The sequence below is a fragment of the Anas platyrhynchos genome, chromosome 12 (genome assembly GCF_047663525.1).
Source record: "Anas platyrhynchos isolate ZD024472 breed Pekin duck chromosome 12, IASCAAS_PekinDuck_T2T, whole genome shotgun sequence".
Lineage (NCBI taxonomy): Eukaryota > Metazoa > Chordata > Aves > Anseriformes > Anatidae > Anas > Anas platyrhynchos.
This window is the reverse complement of record NC_092598.1, coordinates 20,865,990-20,885,638: the sequence shown is the minus strand read 5'-3', so window position 1 is coordinate 20,885,638 and position 19,649 is coordinate 20,865,990.

Here is a 19,649-nt window from a genome sequence, read left to right as displayed (position 1 = left end):
TTGATCCTCTTAAGACTTTCATTTGGTGCAAAATACTTCAAGACAAGGATTGTAAACACAGGCTGTTCTGGCCATGTTCTTTTTCAAAGTATGTGAGAAACAGAAGATGCTCCCCTAGCATCAGTTTATATCTGTGGAAAAAAAGGTAAACAAAACTGGGGGCCCTTGTTCCTCTCTGCCCTTCATATCTGGATAAGAACTCCTAGCTCTGAGTTGTCCACCCACAGATCCTTAAAAAGAATGCAGTGGTAAAACTTGGACTGCATTTTTCCCTATAACTGGCAGGTTCAAGGAAAAGTGAAAACAAAGTCATTATTATCAAAGTCAGTTGTTATCTGTGGCACCTTTTCCAGGCCTGGAGTCCAACAGCAACTCTTCTTAGCCAAGGGATATCTACCATTCATCTCCCATGACATTCTGGTCCTGGAGATGGTAACGTAGAAAAGCAGGTTACTAGGTGAAAATGAATGGCCATTGTGTTTAAAGGTGTGTTTAGCAGATTGCATCAAGTGTGCTTAGCCAGCAAAGGTCAGCCACAAGGTGGGAGGAGGGACCTCATGGAGAGGTCTCTCCATGAGTGACCTGATGGAGAAGTTGCTGTGTTCTCAGATTCTGGAAATGTGTGCTGCCACAGGTCTTTTGTGTCTTTATGTTCCCAATTGTGGCAGCTGAGCAAAGTCTTTTGTTCCTCTTGGGGGCATGAAGTCTCCCTGGCAAATTCCATATCTGTGTATGGTTGAAATGATCTTCAGACTCCTTGGGGTATAGGGGTGTATCATCAGGAAGTAGCGTTGTGGACCAGACCTTGCTATCTTGAAAGCCCAGGATGATTTTGGATTTCAGGTTCCCCAGGCAGTCTTTCAGACAGCACGTAAGGATTCCTAAGCTGTGATGAGGCTCCCTAATGGTGCTTGCAGCATTTGTGATGCTTCAAGTGTCTGTGGATAAAGAATATGGACTGTAGAGGGATATTGTCCTTTAGTATGTTAGGACAATATAGATACAGCATGTTTTACAGCTTTCTAGCAAGAACAGGGAGGAAGTGACTATCTAAGCCGAGGAAAAGCTTCAGTAGAAGAGAGCAAACCACTTTAACTGATAGTGAGGAACCATTTGTCTTCTCCTAGCATTGTGAGCAGGAAAAAAAGGATCTCCAATTTTAAGATTAGTGACAAATTTGTGTGAGTTGCAATTCTTTGAAAATGAAATTTATTAAACTTGAAATAAAGTGTTCACCCCTGAATGAACATCTCCTTTTGTACGCTTGCAAGATTTTGCTCATGGGCTTTTTACTGCTATTATCTTGTTTGAATGAATGTACCCTTAAGGCCAAAATCCATATTGCTGAGTTATTATGAAATACAGACTTTGTCTCCATGTGCTCCTACACTTAACATTGCACAACAAATGATACCTATGTGGTAATTCGCAGGTGAATGACTGAAGAAAGACAGAGACAGGAGAAAGTTGTAGCTGGTGGGTTATTGTCATGACCTGAAGGAACTATGGTGAAAAGTGAGTTTTGTATATTCTAATACTGATGTGTGTGCCGCTAAGTATTTTTTGTTCATGCCATTATCTAATTTGATATGAATAGCAACAACAGCTTACAATCTTAGGGATTGTATGTACTTAAACATGTTACCAACAGATTTTAAGTATATATTTAAAATCTTCTTTGGGGAGAAATATTATTAGAAGAAAGCAAATTTTCTCACATGGTGAATTCTTTAATCCTAAAGGTCAAGTTCAAGCTTTCTCAGCATATTGGTATGAGGAATTACCCATTAATTAAATAACATGAGTCATATTATGCCATTGATTTTTTATATATTTCTTGCTGTTTGATTTTAATTAATGAGGGTTCTGTACATAAAGTATTCAAGAAGAGGTCCAGTGTTTAGAATCGGAACTATAACGAAAACATGGATAAGATAGTGTGGTTTGCTAATTGTAGTAACGATTGCCATCAGAGCCTCCTACACTGTCTGTGCTCAGGCAAGATTGCCATATGTCACAGGAAGCCTTGCCTGAGCAAGGACAGTCAACCCCAGAGCTGATTCACTCTTATCAAAATAGAACACAGCCTGCTTTTAATGCTTTTAGAGATCATTAAAAACCTTCAAGGTCTTTACTGAAATAAGGTGTGTTAACTCACAAATTCAACCTATATTTTAATCAATAGGTTTTGCATTTTCACGGACTTTGGATGCAAACATCTGAAATGTTTAAAAGAAGGCTGTTATTCAACATGTTCCTGCTCGTGGGCTTGATGAACGTTTTGCTGGCCGCTGACTGTGAAGGTAGGTAGATTGTGTTTAAGCTAAGATCTGGAGCCCTTGGTCAAAAGCAGGGCTATACTGTAGTACATGTAGTTTTCAAAGTAACATAACACAGTGTCCTCTCCAAAGATCATACAGTCTAAAGCTGTGTTAATGCTGAGTATTGTATATGTGTGGAGGCTTCTGCATAATACAGAACTGTGCAGTATGTTTCTTTTCATAACGTGGTGAAACTTAGCTCAGAGAAAGCTCTTGCAGTGCTTAAGACTCAGGAATATAAACTAGATGGTCAGGGTAAAGAGCAGACATGGCCAACATACATGTATTGTTTAAAATGATACACTTGAATGGAACTTCATAGCTGCTTTTTTGTTGTTGTTGTTGCTCTTCCCTTCCCTTCCCTTCCCTTCCCTTCCCTTCCCTTCCCTTCCCTTCCCTTCCCTTCCCTTCCCTTCCCTTCCCTTCCCTTCCCTTCCCTTCCCTTCCCTTCCCTTCCCTTCCCTTCCCTTCCCTTCCCTTCCCTTCCCTTCCCTTCCCTTCCCTTCCCTTCCCTTCCCTTCCCTTCCCTTCCCTTCCCTTCCCTTCCCTTCCCTTCCCTTCCCTTCCCTTCCCTTCCCTTCCCTTCCCTTATATTACAGAATCACAGAATTTCTAGGTTGGAAGAGACCTCAAGATCATCGAGTTCAACCTCTGACCTAACGCTAACAGTCCCCACCAAACCATATCCCTAAGCTCTACACCTCAACGTCTTTTAAAGACCTCCAGGGATAGTGACTCCACCACTTCCCTGGGCAGCCTGTTACAGTGTCTAACAACCCTTTCAGTAAAGAAGTTCTTCCTAACATCCAACCTAAAACTCCCCTGGTGCAACTTAAGCCCAATCCCCCTTGTCCTGTCACCAGGCATGTGGGAGAACAGACCAACCCCCACCTCACTACAGCCTCCTTTAAGGTACCTGTAGAGAGCGATAAGGTCACCCCTGAGCCTCCTCTTCTCCAGGCTGAACAAGCCCAGCTCCCTCAGCCGCTCCTCGTAGGACTTGTTCTCCAGGCCCCTCACCAGCTTCGTCGCCCTTCTCTGGACCCGTTCAAGCACCTCGATGTCCTTCTTGTAGCGAGGGGCCCAAAACTGAACACAGTACTCGAGGTGCAGCCTCACCAGAGCCGAGTACAGGGGGACGATCACCTCCCTAGCCCTGCTGGTCACACTGTTTCTTATACAAGCCAGAATGCTGTTGGCCTTCTTGGCCACCTGAGCACACTGCTGGCTCATATTCAGCCGACTGTCCACCATCACTCCCAGGTCCTTCTCTGCCTGGCAGCTCTCCAACCACTCATCTCCCAGCCTGTAGCTCTGCTTGGGGTTATTGCGCCCCAGGTGCAGGACCCGGCACTTGGCCTTGTTGAACTTCATACAGTTGACCTCAGCCCATCGGTGCAGCCTATCCAGATCCTCCTGCAGAGCTTTCCTACCCTTGAGCAGATCGACACATGCGCATAGCTTGGTGTCATCTGCAAACTTACTGAGGGTGCACTCAATGCCCTCGTCCAGATCATCGATGAAGATATTAAAGAGGACCGGCCCAAGCACCGAGCCCTGGGGAACGCCACTAGTGACTGGCCTCCAACTGGACTTGGCTCCATTTACCACGACTCTTTGGGCCTGGCTATCCAGCCAGTTTCTAACCCAACGAAGCGTGCGCCAGTCCAAGCCAAGAGCAGCCAGTTTCTTGAGGAGAATGCTGTGGGAGACAGTGTCAAATGCCTTGCTGAAGTCAAGGTAGACCACATCCACAGCCTTTCCCTCATCCACCCAGCGCGCCACTTTGTCATAGAAGGAGATCAGGTTCGTCAAGCAGGATCTGCCTTCCATAAACCCATGCTGACTGGGCCTGATCGCCTGCTTGCCCTGCAACTGCCGCATGATGACTCTCAAGAGGATTTGCTCCATGAGCTTCCCTGGTACTGAGGTCAAACTGACAGGCCTGCTCTGCTCTGCTCTGTAGTCTTTTTCTTTTAAGTTGACCTAAGCAGAACATCGTTCATGGTTTCATGAGATTGTAGAGACCAAATCCCCACAAGATGGGATACATTTTCTGTAAAACTGTGATACTCCTGGATTGACTCCTTAGCTGGCTCACAGTTTACACAAGGAACCACTTCCAGTCATCCCATGAGAGGATCCAGTCATTTAGCTTACTTACATGTAGACTTTCTCCCATAGAAGGCATCAGGTTTGTTAAGCTATAACTGGTATACTGCTTGCTTTTGTCTAGTTTTAACTGTCTTTCAGGATTGAGTTCTAGTTGAATAATTATCCTTTCCAGAATTAAATAAATAAATTGGCCCTAAACAGATAATGTTAAAATTTGCTACAGTATCAAGTTCTTAATAAACTGAGGAGCATCAAAAGTGAGGTGTTTTTCTAAACATTAGTTTCCGTTACCATCAATTTTTATGATTTTCAGAGAAAACTGTACGTTCTGCTAAAAGTCAGTAGCTTTCGTTTGGAAAGTTTGTTTCACTCACTCTCTCTGCATATTACAAACATTTATGTTAGGAGCAGTGGCTATAGTTGCTTCCAGCCTCTGGTCACAGCATAGTATCCATATCTTTCTATAGGGTCTTTCAGAGTATTTGGGAATAGCTTGTGCCACAAACATGTCCCACTGTATCAGGGAATCTTAGGTGTATGATTTTCTCTGGTATAGCATCACACAATATAGTCACCATATAAGGCAGAAACAACAATTAAAATTGATGTTATCCACTTAAATATAAATTATTATATTAGGGTTTACTTTGAAACTGTAATATGACTGACCACCAGTTATTATTTTAAATAACTTTTGGAGCTAGCAGCAGCGGAGAGTGTATGTGCATGTGTGTGCAGGGGTCTTTTGTAAAGCTTGGAGGTTGCTTAGCTGACACCCCAAATCAGGGAGCATTGTTTTTCAAACTAATTTTTATTGTCACCCAGTTTATTCTTTTCTTCATACTGTGTCTCCCTTGTATCAATTTTAGACTAAAATACTGCAAAAACAAAAACAAAAAAAAAGCTAATGGCACTTTCCACAGTGTTTCAAAAGGTTTTTTAAGTGGAAAAAGGTATTTAGTATTTTTAATAAGCATCTTCAATACTATTGAGTTGGTTTCTTTGTTCATATCACAAGATTAATTATGCTGTCAAGCACTTTCAAGGCCTGCTTAACAAAGATTCAGTGATATAATGGTTTGCTTCGCATTGCCTTTTTTCTGCATAGCAATCACAATCAGCATTAGACAATTTAAAACCCTTTCACAAGCCGGAAGTTCTGAAGAGCCTTTTAATCAACAGAAGTAATTTTGCAAACAACTAGATACAGTGTTTTTCATATTAACTAACTTGTGTTAAACTCTGCTATATGCTTGACTCTCTTGTTCTCCTAATGGATTATTCAGATTTCTAGGAGACTAGAAGTAGGGAACACAATTAACACAAAATGCATTTTGCACCCTGTGAAAATTGTAATCTCATATTAGTAATCTCTAACTTGGTGTAAATATAGTGTTAGTATTTCACTGCAATTTCATGTGTTTTAATTTTCCCTTAATATGCTGTTCTTCTATAATCACTTAAAATATTTTTGAAAAAATGTCTGGAAATATAATACTTGTTGTTTTAAGGCAGACCACTGTTCCTATAGGACAGGTTAGAAATCAAATAACAACACAATTTGAGATTCTGAAATTCAAGTTAAAGTAGGAAAATTTGTTTAGAAATTTGCATTCTGAAATCATCTAGCTGAAGAATGCTTCATACAGTAATTTTGTTGCCATATAGCATGATAAGCATTCCTACATGATTTAAAAACACTTATTTGATGGAGAGATTGCAAAAGCAAAACCACGCTGTGATTTTTTTTTTTTTTTTGGCAAGCACATTTATAAATGAAACTAACCTGTTAATGACACCTTTAAAACACTCATTTTTTTCTAAACTGCTAGAAGCATTAATTTGTACCATTGCTGCATGCGGTAATTAGCAACTTCAGCAGTGATTTTCTCTGCCCTAAACCTTTCGTGTTTGACACTGTTCCAACCCGGGAGAGGAGTGACCCTGGGATACAGTGCTACAGGACAAGTGGAGCAAATCCTGTCACAAGAAATAACAGGGTCAGAAGACATTGCTAATGAAGTCATAGCAACTGGTTTAAAGAGCCAATCAGAGAAGGCAACAATCTGTAAATGAGGATATAATTAGCAGAAAAAATAACATGCTTTGGTTGGATTCTAGGGGAGCTAGTAATGAAGGCAATGACTTGATATTGAGAGAGATTCCGAAAGATTAGAGCAAACATTGTGCAACAAAGAATACGTAATTAGCAAAAAAATGAATATGCCTTAATTAGAAAGAAAATACGTGATTGAATGGCATGGAGTAGGCTTTTAATATGAATACAATAATGAATGTTAGCCCAGATCTCCATGATGAAGTCCTATCTTCACTTTTTTCTTTTTTACTTTTACCATTTTGATAGTGAAGAAGATGGATGGTAAATTCATATATTTGGTGTGACATTAATAATATAAAAACACTTTTGAGACAGTAATTCAGAAGTTTTTTTTTCCCAATTTGCATGTTTGCTATCCTCTAACACAGCATGGCAGAAAAAACAACACTGCATCTTTTAGCTGGCCTTAACATTCTTATGATGTGAAGAAGTAATTATTTCAGATAGGTGTCCTGTGACATATGAGGTAATGCTGGTTCAGATACCCCACTTACAGGATGAAACCCCTGTGTTTTTTTCATACAGAGAAAGAGTCTATGGGGTTGAGGCACTGAATGCATGTACATAACTCTGACACTGTTGCAACTTGCATTTATTTCTTGGCATATATATTTAAAGTAAGGGCTGATCTAAAATTCATTAAACGTAGAAAATGCTTCCATTGAGTTCAGTAGTTTCTTGATCAGACTCTGAGCAGAAAAACTGGAAATTTTATTAGTAAAAATTAAATGTTATTATCCTGAGCATAATAGACCCAAATAGAAGAATCCCATAATGGATTATGCCAGTAATGTACAGTATTTGTGGCCAGTATTATGTACAGTATTTATGGCCAGCCGTGATGAAAAGTATAATGTTCTACTGCTTATCATTTTATTACAATGGAAGAATCAGCACTCTAACTTGCTAATAATTTTTCACTTTTATAGACATCTAAATGATATTATATTTCCTCCCTTTTTCTCTTTTTACAAAATGATTCTAGGATATTGATTGTCATTTATTTTTACTCATGATATTTAATTGTCATAATTAGCAATCCATGTCTCATTCCCTATCTTAAAAATATCCTGTCAATTTTATAGCATATTTATAGATTAATTTAAATGTATAATTTAATTTATTACTGCATACCTTTGGTTTGTCTGTAACATTAAAATACTTATGGTACAGAATATTTTAATTAAAACTATTCATCAAATGAAGTCCAGGTAGCGTCCTTATCCTTGTTTGCAGTAGGGGGTTCTGGCAGTGAAAGCAAGCAAAATAATGGGTCAAATTTAAAAAATAAAAATAAAATCTAAATATAGCTTTTTCAAAGATCCAATTGCTTAATTGAAGGTGGAAGAACAAAACAAAACAAAACAAAAAAAAAGGGAAAAAAATGAAAAAAAATGATGTGTTTGTCAGTGGATTCCAGAAATTATATTTATGATTTTTTTTTTTCCTGTGCAGACATCAAATCTGCTAATGTCAGGGCCACAGCAGAAGTAAAACTAGATGAGAAATGAGCTTGAATTTTCATGTGTGACATATCTCAGTTTGACAGTCGGAGTCTGCAGGAAATTGGGATACAGTTTTCAGTGGGTTCTTCTTTTGAAATAAGCTGTACTATTATTTTTTCTAGCACTGGAAACTTCACTCTCTATTTATGAGGATCAATGTATTTACCCTTTTAGGTTAAACATTTTCTTGTATTTAAATAAAAAAAAAAAAGAAAAAGAAAAAAGAAAACTTTTAATGATATTTGTAATGAACCAAGAGTTATTAGTTTTCTATGCTATTTTTTTTATAAAAAATACAGTGTAATACTGTGATGAAAATACTAACTCTAGCATAACTGAATCAAGATTTTGCTGCAGCTCTCAGTTGACAGTAAGTCTACCATTCTTTTACCATGTATGCTATTAATTCACTTCCTAGAACTGTCAGATACGCTGAGAGTAAGGGAAATATACTAAAAATATCAATATATTTCTCTTCTTCATTTAGGTAGTATATCTTTACTGATGCTATTTTAAATTAAGCAGTGAAATAGTGTTGAAAGTTCTGACTAGCTCTGATAACAAAATGGATTAAAAATTAGCAAGTTGGGAAAAAAAATGCAGAAATAGAATCAGCTGACAACTTAATTGTTCAGCTTGTATGCAAATATTCTGACAATAATTTGCCAATGCTCTTGAATTTAAGTTTAGGAACACATAATTATAGCATTAATTGTTTCTTGTGCTTTAATTCTAGGTTTCTGTCACAAAACAGGAGGCTTGACTGTAATTCATGAGGAAATATAAAAACTATTCATTTTGTCTTCAATTAGCTTTAAGCATATTCTATTGCAGTGCAATGCAGTATTACAATAATTATTTATGTTAATCTACAGAGTAAGATACAGTAGACTGGCATAATAAATTGTCTTTATGCTGCATAGCAATGTCTTTTTATTCACCTTCTGTATTCACAAACAAGAGCATCTAACTGAATGTGCTAGTTGTCAGTCTGCAGGATAAAAAAGAAGACTTAGTGGCATGTAAGAAAGATGTAGCCCTATAAAATCCACTATTCATATAACTATTTGTTTTTAAAACTCTCTTATAATAAAATTGAATATCTGAGTCTGTCTGAAGTGCAGAGACGAGATGATGCTGACAGGCTGGATTGGAATTTGGCCTGAATCTCCTTTTCTTATTCCAGCTTTGATTGCTAAATTAATCACTCAGATTTATGTGAAGGTGAAAGCTACACAACATCTTCATCAAGGAAAAATAGGGTTACAATTCAATAAAATGTGTGGTAACACTTTATTGACTAATGAATATACAGCTCCTCCTGACTGCTGTATTTTACTGTTGAGGACTGTAGCAGCATTGCAATTACACTGCTAGTATTTGCTAAAGATACGTCTGACTCCTTGCCTGATCTTAAAACATGCTTTACAAAAAGACAGGGAGTAAGAGAAGGCCAAGGAAAGGCAGGCTATGCACCATCCCACGGTCTTGTGGGGAAACAAGCCATGGACAGATAATAACAGTGCAAACAAGTTGATGCTGCTATTTTTAAACAAGCTGTTATTATTGACTAACAGAGGTTGCTGTAGGTGGGATGTTGTTAATGACAAAAGCTCTGGAACAGTAAAATTGCTACTAATCCATGTGCTGGAAAGCCTGATAATGAGAAACACCTAAGTGCAGAATTAAATAGTGCTCTAAAATCATTTCCACTACATGTTACTTGATAAGGAGACATAGCTTCCTAAGCAGACCTTTTTCCTTTTCAGAACTCTCTATCCACAGAGATTACTCTTTCATTCACAAATTAGGGGGATGAGTAAGTCCTGAGGGGGTAATGCTGCTTTCTAAAAGAAGGATACCCCATTACTTTGAAACAGGCAAAAAACATTCTGGGACAAGCTATTTTAGAGCCCACTCAGAGAAACAAATAAATTATGGCATGATCCTTAAGCAAGTATGTGAGTGTGTGTAAAACCTTGAAGTACTGTAACTGATGGAAGTCAAATGTTCTGTGAAACTCTGTTTGGCATTGTATGAATGAACAGTCCGCACTGAATGGTCAGAACAATCCTTTGTTTTCTCATCCACTTGTCTGATCCCATTGACTTTTACCTAGTGGCTGTCTTAGCCCACAGAGTCATGGTGTGAGAAGGCCAGTCCTGAGCAAATTTCCTCAGTCATGGGTCATGGGGTCATTTGGAAGCTCTGTGGGGGGAACTGGATTTGTTGTTCATTGCACCCAGTTGAACATGTATGACCATATCTTTCCCCAGTGGGGAAGTTTCTTCCTAAAATCAGAGGCAAAGGAATCATGATGTGCTTTCGTTTTAATACCTCTGCAAATTCAGATTATGGGTATCTGATTTTGGACCATGCAGTGCTACAGTTCTAGCTTTCCGTATGTATTAGATATAACTAATAATTTCCAACCCAACTAGTATGCAGTTACTCCAGAAATATGTTGCCAGTTTTTGTTGTTGTTATTGTTGTTTTTTAATTAAAGTTCTTTAAAAAGAACTTACAACACTTTGACATGACTTTCAGATGTAAATCATTTTCTAAAACAATTGCTGAAAAAATGTGTCATTAACTAACATTTTTGTTTAAGCTGTAAACCTCTCAAAAATTATAAATTTCCATTATTTGAAATGAGGTGTATAAAACAGCCCACTCAACTCCGAGTTTCTGAAAAGATTTGGGAACTCTAACAGGCTTTCAACAGGCTTGTTCTGCATTTTGAGTTTGTAATGCAATGCAATCCAAGTGAGATTTATATGATTTCACATTTTGTTGCAGACATTTATAGCTCAAAGCTATTACCTGACTGTCTTCCATATCAGGCCATTTATGTAGCTAAGAAAACACTGGCATCTGTTTAATATTTTATTGTTTAAAAAAATTTCTTTATTGTGCAGATATAATGTCACTAACATTTTCATGAATAGACTTTTTAATTTATTCTTTCCATAGAGCTGAGAATATGTACCTTCATATAAATAAAATTAACTCTGAGTTGACCCATAATCTGCATTGCAAGAAAATAACATAATGGGAACTGTTTCTTCAGATTGGGATTTATTTTTTTTTCCTTAAGTTTTCTAATATTTCTGAGATTTTTTTTTTATTACAAACAGGAAATAGCTAATACCTTGTGACACTTTGTATTGAACTTCAAAAAATACATTAAGCACATGCATAATTTCTCTCAGTGTTAAGTCCTAACTATTTGGTATCACTGATATATAAATTCTTAAGAATGAAATATTTACAGGTCTGTTGCCTTATTATTAAAAATGCATAATTCCTCTGTACCCTATCAGTCTATATACTGTAGATCACTTAAGGAAGGAAAGAAATGTAGTTATATTATTTCCATTTTATACACAAGTTAATACCACAGTAAATGAAGTCATAGAGCAGGTACAGCTTTTATGCAAAGAAAAAAAAAATCTGTCACCTACATTATTTTCCAATTTGGTTTGTCTTCAATTAAGACAATGATAAGTTTCTTTTGTATTTTTTTGACGTGGGAATGCCAAAATGGTAGCAAATTTGGTGTAATAAAACATAAAGAGAACAACTGTGAAGCAAGCCTGCTTCAAATAAAGCTCAGAATCAGAGCAGCACTTAGACAACCTCAAACCAAAACCTTGCAGTATAATACAGTTCTTCATGAAGCAGTTGTGCACAGGACATGTATGATGCATAAGTGTATAGAGACAAATAGATGGAAAAGTATGGCTATCTATCTGCAAATAGATGGCTTGGTCAAACTGGCAAGAGGTCCATGGCACCTGCCTATCAACAAGTGTGAAGTGTTTTTAAACCCAGAAAACTGCTGGGTTCACCTTAGAAGGAAAAACAACCAACCAAACAAACAAAACTCTAGTTTCTGATACCATTGGTGCACTTGGAGCTCAGGAGAATTTCTCCATCTTCATCTTGCTTGGATACATAGGCTTCATAGTGCTGTCTCATTGCTGAGAGGCAGTGTCTGAAATATGAGCACTTTCTAGAACTGAAACAGTCAAGGGCTAGTTGAGAATGTGTATAGTTTGCAGTCAGCACCTGCTTATGTCAAGGCTCAAGAAGAGCAGGAGGACCTGGAAAAAGTGTAGCAAGAGCCTCCTCTTGTCATTGTCTCATCATCACTTGACCTCCACACTGTGTGCTGTGTCAAGAATCTAGTTCAGAATTTCTGTCTGTCCTCAGCAAAAATAATGTGTTATGAGCCAAGATAGAAAATTTGTGTGAGGGATTCTCTGCTCTGCAAGCTCTGCAAAAGAATTCACCCTACAGCCTCTGTGTCTCCCCAGCATACTGTTGATGCCATGAATGGCTTGATTTCAGGCACAGTGGGAGCAACAGATCTTGAATTTGCAGCTCAACATTAAGGATGCATTTTTCTCTCTGACTGAATCAACACATATAATGTGATGTTCTTTATTGACATCAGGTTTGGAGGCAGGGAGGGAAGGTTTCATGAGGATGAGATGAATTGGATAATTGTTGCCAAGAGAGTAAAGCTATCAGCTAGCACATGTCTAGGATGATTAAGAAAAAAGTGTGCCTGACTCTTTGTAAGGCTAGGGGAACCTTCTCAAGAAATCACTGCTATATTATTTCACCAAAAATTCAGTCTTTTGGGCATTGCTTCAGGCAGAGCTTCTAACAGAAACCTTCAGTCATGAGAAGAAGCTAGTTTCAAGTGTGACTTCAAGTAACCCTGAATCAATCAGAAACAATAGGCACTCATCTACTGAAAAAATACATGGGGCATCATGTGACAGAAATGGGATTGCATTACAGCAATCTGATACAAAATAGAGAAGTGAGCAGCTAAAGTTGACACAAAAGAGAAATGCAAAATGCATCCACAGCTGAAAGGAAAAGCATTGTAAAGGAACTCTGAATCTAAAACTAAATGTAATGAAATTTAAGGAAAGGAAAACAAGGAAAATTTTATGAAAAAAAAATCACAAAAAGATTTTGAAGAAAAGATCACAGAAATAATTAATATAAAAAGTTAAGCAAACTGCTAGCCCTGGTAACATGATTGTGACTTCTAACAATGTAAAAACACAAAAAAGTTGGAATACAATCCAAATGTCATGAACATGGACCTCTCATCAAAAGCCTTGGGGATGGGATACTCTTATTTTAAAAAGTCAGGTATTTGTGGCTAAAGTGCCAATGCTTGCAGATGAAGAAAGAAAGAAAGCTTTAACTTAAACTTTAAAGACTTACAGTTACTAATTTTTGAATATGAATGTTTGAAACACCAGTACTAGCTATTTTTTCAACGCAGTGTGTTTCAGGACATTTGCTAGAATAAACAATGAGTGGAAATGTGCTCAGATGCACAGGCAGTAGGGAACTCTCCCTTCTTGCCTTCTTGTCTGCGTATGATTTTACACATCTTTAAGCTAAATCTGAGATTCAATTGGAAACTTCATTACTTAAGGACATCAAGTGAATTTGTGACACTCCCTGGAGGCCTTTGTGCTGAGATACTATCCAGGTAGTCTTTCTTTTTTGATATATGTAACAAATATAATTTTAATTTAGTATATACTTATATAATTAAATGTGTCTTACTAATATGTTACAAATATCCTATATTTTCTTTCCTCTCTTTCTATAGTTTATATAGATCAGAACTTCCTTTAGCTGTGACTGGCCTCAGATAAAATCAATTAGTAGTAGTATTTGCAAGAGTTACCTCTGTTCTACAAAAAATAAAGGACTGTGATGTAGTACTGTGTTCTTCCCACTCTTTCTCTCCTCTGCTGGAAAAGAGGTAGAGAAGAAGAGTAAATACAAGTAGGGAAACTCTTTTACTTGTGAAAAAGGCCAGTTAAAAGGTTCAAATCTTCTTTAAAGCAATGGTATCTTAGTAGATGGAGTAGATGGAGTTAGTAGATGGACCTTTTTTTTTTTTTTTTTTTTTTTTTTTTTTTTCCTGTGTATGGCACTAGGTAAAATATTCTTGCCACAGTGAACAGGAGGCACTCTTTCACTGTTCACACATTCCACTTTACAGTTGAAATTTTTGCATAGCTCTTGTTACAGTAGTCATAATCTACAGGTATATTTTCCGATATGTGAAATAATCCTGAAGCAAGTCCAAACAATCCTGAGTTTAGAATTCTTGTTTCAAATCCAGCTCTAAACATTATTTGATCCAATATAAAATAATGAAAGTGTCTGCACAAGTCTCTGAAAGTGCAGCATAGTTAATTACATGGTCAATTCTGATAGATTAAACTTTAGTCAGTTCCAGAGAAACTAACTATTGCTTTTCATCTCTTCACATCTCAATCTTCTAAATCTAACAGATGTATCCCTGCATCCCTGGAGAGGCCCCAAATGTGGGCCAGTTTGGATTATAAGGAGCACTGGATTTGCAAGGAGCATTATAAGGAGTTTGGATTATAGAGAGACTTCAGAGAGAAAGCTTTGGACAACTCTTCCTGTTCTGTATAATGTGGAAATAAGTGTGGGTATAAGTTGTTTATGCTAACTGCAGCTCTGACAGCTGGTAGGCTTTTTTCAGGCTTCTTAGTTGTTTTCTTGGTTATGTATCGTATCTCATGTCAGATAAATGTGCAGTGGCTCAAAATGGAATCAAGGTGCTTGTGCAGAGATGAGCAAGCTGTTGAGGTCCTATGAACGAGACTCTGATTGTAACATGATGATATGACGTGATTGTAACGCTACTGATAGCAGCAAGAAAGTGTCATCTGGAATAAGTAGTTCAAATATCCTATCCCTAGGACAGAGAGCAAAACACAGGCGAGCAAAACACAGGCTTATGGTGCCCTGTGGAGTAATGCTGAGTCCCTGTGAACTTGCATGGCCTTGAGAACCAGTGGGTACTTGCTACTTTTGAACTCGGTTGTTTTTGTGAATTCCCTGTGCTTTTTTTTTGGTGGTTAATCCTATACAGAGAAGAGGCTTTTCTCTGAAGATTCCCAGGCTAGATAACTGCTGACCTAATAAAGTCAACCTCATAATAATAAAGTTAATATTTGCCTGGGACTTGGCTTGCAAGACAGGTTAGCTATCTTGAGCCACAGTTAAATGCTAATACAGCTGTGAGACAGCTTTATTCCATACATCTGTATTTGTGTGGGTCTTTAACACCCACAGAAAGATTTCCATTTACTTCAGTGAAAGTGGGATAGAGCCCTGGGCTTTGAAACTGCCTCAGGATGTATTGTGCCTTTGTGTCAAATATGGCTGTACCCTAAGAGCAAAATATTAACCTATATTAACAGTACGTTGCACTTACCTAACAGCTCTCAAATTATCATCTCTGTGCACTTTAATTAATTAACTTTTACAACAACATTTCTTTGAGGGTTAGCTAAGAATCAGAACTGAGTGATGAGATGGAAAAAATAATCTCCAATTATTCATTTTTGCAGAGACTATTTTTTGTTTGAGTGTATTTGTGTCCCTTTTCAGATATGCTTTCTGATAACACTTTTTAAAACCATGTTTTAATCACTAACACTCAAATATTCATCACATAAAACAATGTTGGTACTTTTACTAGCATACGTTTGTATATCCATTCATTGCTTCTCACTTTAGCTCTTCCTCACTGTTTCCTATTATGGCAATGCTGATTCTTAAACCTGCTTCTCCACTGTGAACTTCAAAATATTAAGCTAGGCAAAATCACTTGTGAGTTGCATTGAAATGGTTGACAAAGGTGTCCAATTAGAGAGCAAAAATGCACCAGTCCTCATAACTAACTGCATTGCACTGCTCAGTTTCACTAGCAGGTTGTTGGGAAGCTGATCATAAGTAGAAGACAAGCCAAAGACATTTGTGAATATTTTTGAATAATCAATATATTTCATCTTCCTTCGTTTCTCAGAAATCAATATTAAATCAGTGATAGATAATGTGCAGAATCTAGGAGTTCTGATATTTGTTATCCTGTCCTGACTTTAAAATAGCACTCTCTTTCTTACCTGTATTGTAAAATAACACGTGTGGACTTTCTAGAAGAGAAAGTCCCTTAGTTACTTAGGATTGTTAGGTTTTAGGTAATGTTTTAAATATTTTGCTAGAGAGTGAAAAGAGTACAGAAATATCAGACTAGATTGGCTGTGTTGAATCTAAACTAGTAATGGTACCTGAAGAAAATTTTAAAAGGGAATTTTTATTCCCCGCTTCCTTTTTCCATGACCCAGAATTGATAAGGTTCCTTTATGTTATTCTTATTAGTATATTGTAATAGGGTGATGACTAGCTATTGCTATTAAGCTTGTCAAGAAAAAAACATTCCCTGTGCTTCTTTCAATTTGAAATGTTTTCTTTCTGGGAGTTATTAGTTAATGCATCTTGAACCACGTTAGCTTATTCAGGTTTGTGGTTGATCTGATAGCCATGCTCCACTAATCACAAGTGCCATCTGGCTGTAGTTCCACTTGGATCATGTTTTGTCACTAGCTGCTGAAAAGATTTATGCTCATATACCTTAGTGAATCAGACAGCATCTAAATATGGATACAACTCCAAACTGGAATTTAGCATTATTTACGTGGCACCAAAGGTCTTTTTTTTTTAATTGCTATATTACCGGTTTGTTTTACTGAGTCATCATAAAATGACCCCATACTCAGATTTCTCTTTAAGACTAAGTGTTCCTGATTGTTCTGTTGTTCCATTTAAAAGAATCATTGGTGACATGTAAATGAGTAAAGTTTTATAAAAAATAACTTGGAATAAATTTTTAATAAGAAGTATTATTATTCTTTGACTCATAGCAAGTCATTCATAAACACCATTAAATCCTGATAATTACAGCTGTAGCTGCAGGGTTGCTACCTTTACAGTCCTTATGCAGACTTCATTTAGAGGTCCAGTGGGGACATGCACACAACTGCTGCAAAATGCTACTATTAACAGTTTCCTTTGGAACAGTGTTGTGCTAGATTAAACATTCACTCGTGAAACAAAATGTTTATAGGTCATCTAATAGCTGAACACTCTGTGACTTGGAGTAAATTCCTTAGTTTTGGCTTCCAGATTTTATGACTAGCATGATTTTCTCTTTTCCTCCTATTTACAACATGAAATATGGAGACTCTGTAATGCAGAAAAGAACTCAGCAATTTTCACTGAATAATGCAGCAACCATTTTCTCCAAAGTAGATTGGACTGTTTTGGTTTATAAAGCTGCTTAATAACTTGCACAGTACCTCCCCCACCTTGTTGCTCGGTTTCAGAGCACCTTCTTGAATAGAATGAATTCTGGTACTTTCACCTTCATGTCTTACGAAACACATGCTAATAGATTTCCAGGAAATTTCTGATATAGAAGTAAACAAATCCAACAACCATTCTTCTAGAAAATAATCTAGTCATCAATTTTGAAACTGCATAGGCTCTTCCAGGTATCTTCTAATATAAATCCCCTCCAGGAACACCTAACAGAGAGGAATTTTTAGGAATATCAAAGCTCTTTTCTTCTGTCCTAAAACAAATATCTTTCAAGTTTTCTTTAAACTCCAGCATGCACTGGAATACAAACTCTCTCTTTTTGCTAATACTCATTTCATTTTTCTGGTGTAGTTTACTTTTCCCTAGACTCATATTTCTCACTAATTAGACTCTAAATTATCACTCACACAGTGCTAGTTCTGAGGACCTAGAGCACATAGCTGTGGTGTCCTTTCATTCACCTACTTCGTGGCCACGCAAGCAGTCCCTGTCAGGGGCTGTATATCTTTCCAGATGGCCAGTTATCTTCCAGCCCATCCTTTGTACCATCACCCAGATTGCATACTGTCCCCTCTAATTGCTGCAGTTCAGTTTGGTGATTGATCAGGAATGACATCATCAGGATTTAAGCCTGCCCTCCTCTGCTCTAGAATGACTGACTGCACTGCCCCATTACTTGACAATTTGGCCCTTTTCAGGTGATTGGTTTTAGTGCTGTGAAAAATGAAAAACTGATGTCAGCACACTACTATCATGGTAACTGCTTCCACCTACTACTGATTTGTTTTACACTATCTTTTTTTTTTTTTTTTCTTTTTTCTTTGCAGTCTTCCCACGACTGTTTTACTTACCTCAGTGGGCTTTGTCCTTATTTTATAGTTTGGTTCCCCCTCAGAGCAGAAATTTTATGTTATACCTTAAAAAGACCTGTGACAGAAAGAAAGAAATGTTTGGCAGTGCTTTAATTGAAGGCTAAGCCAGACGTTTACATTCTGACAGGTGTTAATACTGTTCTCCAATTTTGCAAATACTCTTCCACAGTTGGAGGATCACAGATGGACTATATGACTTTAACAAATTAATGGCATTATAATTAAAGATATTCTAGCATACCATAAGACAATGCAGATATGTTTGTTAAACAGAAAAGGTGTTTTGAAATGGTATGATGATTTGATATACAACACAGCTTCTAATTTCTCTTCTTTTGGTACCAATTGTCAATAGTCACAAGAAAAGATTAGACTGATGTTAAGTTAATGAGTTAGGCAATGGGAAGTTGCCTTTATGGCAACTTATTATGGAATTTTTAGAAAGTATGAGTGCAGAAGAAGAGGATATGATGGCTAGTGAAAGTAAGGCTCATTTTTAAGTATTCCTTAAAGCTTCTTTAAGGCCTCAAAGTCGGTATCTAGGGAGTTAGAATGTGTTTGTGCGCCTTAGTAAATCAGCGTAATGATACTTTTTAGTGTTTTGGTGTGACCATTACAATTTTGGTGTATTAACGGGAATTAATTCCTGTCCATTCTCTGTCTACATCCCTTAAGAAAAGCTTCCTGCTTCTAAGTCTTCTACATGTGCATGTTTTATTGGATTTTTTTTTTTTTTAACTTTTGCAAATTTTCCGAACTTTTGAAGGGATGCCTCTGTAGATACATGATACTGGAAACAGTGGCAGCTGAAGGCTTCCCAGTGTAATTTCTTGCTGTTGTCAATTGCCCTTAAGAGCATCTCATTCCATTATTTAAATATACATGATGGCTCTCTGTATATTTATAGTCACTGCCAAATCCATTGTTTTTAATTTTGAAACCACTAATAATGGGCTCCTGAAATCTTCTTGGGAACAGGAAGTCAGTTTAATAATGAATATAAAGTCTACTACACTTGCTTTAATTTCTCGTGCTTATTATTTATTAAACACCACCACAGTGGCCAGCCTGTATGAACCACAAACAAATATTGTCACTTCAACTCTTAGGCACTTCAGCAAGTATCAGCAACACAAGTGTCTTGATGAAAATCTTGGGATCTTGCCCTAAAAGATAAAGAGCCCAACACCAGAAAAAACATAGCAAGGCATAACTGCATAACCTGTGGCCAACTCTTTCATTTTCTGACCTGGTATTTTCTCTGTCCTGAATTCTAATTAGCGATGGCTTATTTTGAAGATGGTACACCCATAAATTTTGATGCACGTGTTGTACAACTGCACAGTGACTTCACATCTGTTGGCTGTTGTACAACAGTTTTTCTAATGATGGGGAATTTGAAAACCTGTAGGTAATTCAGTTGTACAGTGTTTCCGTGTGACTTTGATTTTATACTTTCTTTCTCATTGATTTT